The sequence below is a fragment of the Vombatus ursinus genome, unplaced genomic scaffold (genome assembly GCF_900497805.2).
Source record: "Vombatus ursinus unplaced genomic scaffold, bare-nosed wombat genome assembly UNPS02011767.1, whole genome shotgun sequence".
Taxonomy (NCBI): Eukaryota; Metazoa; Chordata; class Mammalia; order Diprotodontia; family Vombatidae; genus Vombatus; species Vombatus ursinus.
In genome coordinates, this window is record NW_020951545.1 from 2,164,476 (window position 1) to 2,170,475 (window position 6,000).

Below are 6,000 nucleotides of genomic sequence, written 5' to 3' on the forward strand. Positions count from 1 at the left end.
CAATATTTTCAGATTAAGATAACACATACCTTAAAACTTAGTGATTTCATTGCAAAGGTGGGTAGGAATAGGGGAGAAACTTAAAAAAAATATATTGGAAAATATGACTAAGGATTAAGAAATGCAAGAGATCAAGGGCTTATAGACTATACAGAATATCATAAACTTTTAAAAAATATTTATTTATTTTTTAATTTATGGAATAAAATAAGTATTTCCATAACATAGTACAATAAAAAAGATGATTGCACATAAAACTGAAAATCTGTAATGCACAATTGCTATTCCTTTTAAATATATAATAAAGTTATCATGTAAATTCCTTTTTTTTCCTTTTTTTCTTCTTTCTCCACTCCTGCTCCACAGATGGCTACTGTTGGAAACAAATATATGTATATGTGTATATATATGTGTGTGTATGCATATATATAAATCATTCTATACATACTTCTGTTTATCAGTTCTTAAATTATTTAAGAAGACAGTCAAAATGTATGAGACATAGGAAACATTACATAATATCACAATAATAAAATTTACTATACCTTAGTCAGGAAACAACTGTTTTCTAAGGTGGGAATTATTTCCAAGTCAGCTGTATGTAGTCAGAACATGGACTTATTAATGCAAAGATCAATAGTAAGAACAAATAAAAAGAAAGAATAAAGAAGATATGATATATAATTAAAAGAGCTCTAACTTGACCCATTTAATAATTTCAATGCTCAAAAATGGAAAATATGTACAGGAACACACATCCATATAGACTACTACTATAATCACAATGAAGATGCCTCCATAACCAAAAAGCCTAGAAATCACTTTTTTTTTCCAGCAAATTATTGATTTCCTTGTCAAACAGAGAGACATGGAAGTCAAGACCAAAACCATAACTCATTCATAAAACCTTATTGTGATAGATGGTGAAAGGTTATGAGGAGTCTACTCATTAAAGAATAATTGATAGAAGGAAAATTAGTTTTTAGGCATGTCATGAGACTTAATTAAAGTTGATCATACTGAGAATATTTAAGCTGGAAGGAGGATAACAGACAAAAAAATGGAAAAGATCTGTTAACATTTTTTTTTCATCTGTCACAGGAAAACAATCATATTTGAGTGATAATACTACTGTCTGTGATACATGAGGAAGTGGAAATGGTTCTGAAGAAAACAAAGGAATAATCACACTTTTAGATCTTCAACACAATTATTTCATTCAGTAATAAGGCAAAGGACAGCTAGGTGGCACACTGGATAGAGTGTTGGGTCTGAAGTTAGGAAGACTCATTTTCTTGAGTGCAAATCTGGCTTCAGACACTTACTAGCTGCGTGACCCTGGGCAAATCACTTAATCCTGTTTGCCTCAGTTCCTCATCTTCAAAATGAGCTGGAGAAGGAAATGATAAACCATTCGAGAATCTTTTCCAAGAAAACCCTAAATGGGGTTATGAAGAGTTGGACATGACTGAAATGACAACAACAATGAAAAAAAGGCAAAAGAAATAATAATAGTAATATAGATACTAACATGTTGAAGCAAATCTATAAATAATATAATATATTGAAATACATATATAAGCCTGGATCGCATTCTTCCAATGATGTTCTCAATAGTTATGGTAAAGAGTTGGCACATACTCACAAGGATATGGCATAGAAGCGAGTGAGGGAGGAAGATTCATGTGCTTAGGGCAGCTAACAGCTCTAGACCTGTAGCCTACAATATTACTGGCCCATTCAGGAACATCTCCACCCATGAAACTAGTTTTCTACTCATTGCTTGGTTGTGTGTCTTCACCCATTTTAGCCAGGGAAATTCTCTGATTTTTCAATTAACTAGTCCCCTTAAAAAGGATATTTAGCAAGTGCTAGATGTTAATATAAAAGTCAAAGAATTTCTAGGCTCATCGTACTGGCTACCTACTTAGGTTACATTAATAAGCACAATCAGTTTTTCTGATTGCCATGTGCTGACTAATCAGAATAGAGGTCACAGCAACACAATTCAGATTCACTCTTCAATCAGTAACTAAACATTTATTAAGTGCCTATTATGTGCCAGACACTATGCTAAAAAAGCAAAAGACAGTCCCTCCCCTCAAGGAGTTTACAATTTATAATTGAATGGAGAAGACAACATGAAAACAAATATATACAAACAAGCAACGTACAGCTGGCCCTTATTAAAAGCTTAACCTTTCTCCAAATCTAGGTCATGCTGAAGGACAGAGCTATCACTGGATTTCTTAGGAATGATGTTAGTTCTCGCTGACCAAGCAGAAATCACTCAGCTGAATCCTTTGCTCAGATGAGTGCCTCTAATTTCAAAATACCAGTGGAGTAGCTTTTCACCTCTTCTCCTACACCCACTCTCTAGAGAGATACCTCTTATCCTACTAAGCAAGAGTTTCCTAACACTCTGTGACTCACTTTTACATTAAGAAGTCATGGCTCCTGAAATTACTCTGACTACACTGCCAGTCCTTTCTCATACCTTAGTCTCCAAATATTTGATTCTTTATTGTCTTAGTTTTATCCTCTTTAGTAATAAGGCATGCAAATGCAAATTATGGGGTTACCCATCAAGACTCTGGTCTGAATTGTGCTACAAAACAATCTATCTCTTTGGTGTCCTTCAAGCTGTATTTCTTTATGCTTATATTTCTCTAGTTTTTAATAAATAAAAGCTCTTCCTTTGCTTCTGTATAACATTAGATTTTTCCCACACAAGTGAAGTACTAATCCACACTGTTAACAAGAGATCAGAATTCTCATCTATACCACAGATCATTTTCTATCCATAACTATCCAAAATCCAGTCTAGAAGAAAAGTTTCTTCATACATACAGTTTAGCAGTTTATGCTAAAAAAAAATTCTTTTTCTATTCCTATTAGACATCAAACGTTCACCCACAGGAACAACCATGCCTTAAATCATTCTGCAACAAATGCAAATATTTTCCTTTGTACAAAAATTTCTGCCCCTTTTCATCATTAGCTATTTTGTATGAAAAGGACTTTAAAGAGACAGTGTACTTTATAAGCCCCTGAGCTCAAGGGGCTTACATAAGGGGCAATAAAATATAAAAGGGAGTAGTGGGCCTAGAGGGATTTTTGGATTTAGAAAATTCTAGGTTTGGTGAGTGGAACTATAGGGGATTAGAAAGACATACCCTTTCCGGTAGCAAAGGTAGTATTGTTTTGATTCTTGTTGTAGAACTGAAAAAGGGGAAGACATGGGGGAAAGGCAGAGAGGAGGGCATAGCAAGTTGGCCCATGAGGAGAAAATGGTAGTGGAGTAAAGTGAATCAAGGCTAGAACCAGCCTAGCCTGATATAACTAATCACATGAAACACCAATCAGGACAGCAAATCCCAAGGTAAAAGTTCCCGAGATGAAACGGTTACGTTATCCAGGATATTGACTCTAGTCTTTGGGACAAGGCAAAAGTTGACCATTGTGGGCTCCAAAATTGTCCAATGTGCAAGAAAACCACTAAGGCAGAGCTCCAAGCCAATAGCACTTTATTAAAGGGTCCATAGCTCCCTCTAATGAAGTGGACCTCATACCTTCCTCACAATCTGAGATACCCCCTTTCTCCAGTGCCTTATTTTTGTAGGGTTTGATATCCAAACATGCAAAAGAGGAATGGTAAAATACAGAATATCATTGGTTGGTAGACCTTGATTTTTACCCTCCAGGAGGGCCATAAATGATGCATCAGCATACATGGTCGCAAAATGGACAAGGCAAGGGTCATCTCCAGTGACTAAGAGGTCATAAGATCATGTTGGACAAGAGAGAGTGTTCTGGAGGTACAAAAATAAATTAGGGAACTTTGCAAAGAATCAAGGTTTGGATATGGAATTTTAGTAAAAAACAGGATGGAGATATCTTTGTCAGCATTCTTGTGGTTGATCAAGTGAGCAACTTAAAAATCTAATGTTACACAGAAGCAAAAACTAGAGAAATATAAGCATAAAGAAATACAACTTGAAGGTAAATAAGTGGTGAATGTTATATTAGTTTGAGCCCAACTGTAAGAACCTATCTCTACAATTATCCCTATATGATTTATGTAAAATATCAAACTGATTAATACTGATGGGAATAGAGTAGGGTTCCAAATGATCCATTTTTCACATCAGGGAGTAAAGTGAATTTCCCAAGAAAAAAAAAAAAGACAAAATACACCAACCTGAATTAGTATCTCTGATGCCACATATCCTATAATCCAGGGCTACCTTCCTGCCACTGAAGAATTTTGTTAAAATAATCAGTTATTTGTCAACCATTTCTCTTCTGACACTTTTCCCATTCTGATACATGCCCTCATCACCTCCCATATAGGGTATTTCAGTTATCTATTGGCTAATCTCTTTACCTCAAGCCTCCAGTTCTTTCTTTACTCAATTGTCAAATTGATTTGCCTAAAGTTGGTTTGACCATGTCAGCCTCCCTAACCCACTCCCGCATTCAATAAACTCTAATGGCCGCCCATCATCTCCAGAAATAAATATGAAATACTCTGTTTGGTGTTCAAGTTCTTTCATTACCTGGTCCCTTCCTACCTTTCTCATCTTCTTAGACCTGACTGTGCTCTATATACTTGAGATCCAGTGACACTGGCATTTTCACTGGCTGTGGCCCATTCCTGGAATGCTCTCCCTCCTCATCTCTGCTCTCTGGCTTCCCTGACTTCTTCCAAGTCTCAGCTAAAGTTCCACCTCCTACAAGAAGCCTTTTCCTGTTCCACCTCAACTTTAGTGCAGGGCAAGCACTCACATGACAGTCAGAAAAAGCAATACAGTGACACTCTCGAGGTCTTCCATCAGAACTTTGGAGTTGATTGTGTGACATGGGAGACTGGCACAGGACCACCCAGCATGACATGCCCTCATCAGAAAAGGCCCTGTGCTCTATGAGCAAAGCAGAATTGAAGCAGCTCAAAAGAAACATGGGATGTGCAAATTTGCAGAATCCACCCCAAATATTCACATAGACTATTTGTGCCCTACCTATGGTAGGAAAGCATTCTGAGCTTGTATTAGTCTGATCAGCCACAGTTGGATGCATTGTAACTTGACTCTTACATAGTGGTGCCATTTTGGTGTTCTTTGAGAACAAAGGACAACAACCAATTAGCTAGCTTTCCCTCGAATTTATCTATCTCCAATTCTTCCTGTAGATAACTTGTTTGTATGTAATTGCTGGCATTTCATCTCCCACATTAGACTGGAGCCCCTTGAAAGCAGGGACTGTCTTTTGCCTTTCTTTGTTTCCCCAGCTTCTGGCACATAATAGGCACTTAATATGTTTATGAATTGACTGACAGTTATCAAAATATGCATTTTAAAAACTTTAGATTAAGAACCTATAGCAAAGAACCAGGCGTATAATAGGCACTTACTAAATGTTTATTGACTGACTGACTGTTTAACCTTTCACATGTGTCAGATATGAAAGCATTAGATCCAACAGTGTTGGACACATAGTAGGAATTCAACAAATACTGACTGATTGAATTATTGAGTGAATGAGCTAAACAACTTCTTAGGAATCAGGTCAATGGACTCAGATGCTGAGTCTTTCTCATTCTTGCATTGCCACCCAGGATAACCTCTTTGAACTCCATTTCCCAAGCTGTCAAGAGGAAAGCTCAATTGTGTCCTGTCTGCAGTTCTATTATGGTGAATACAAAGAATCATATGGCTGTTCCTTCATCCTCACTCTAGTGGAACCAGCAACTTGTCTCTGGCTTGGAAAGATGGCCTCAGAGTTGGGCAGACGACCTTGGAGAAAGCTGCTCTCCCTGGATCAGGGAGTGGGTACTCAGAGCAGAGAAGAGGGCTCAGTGTACTTATACAGTACATTGAAAGTATTCAGAAAGGTTCTTCATAAATAGATTCAGGCTGTTACTATTTTGAGAATTCAGAGGGTTTTATTTTTCTTCCTTCCTTCCTTCCTTCCTTCCTTCCTTCCTTCCTTCCTTCCTTC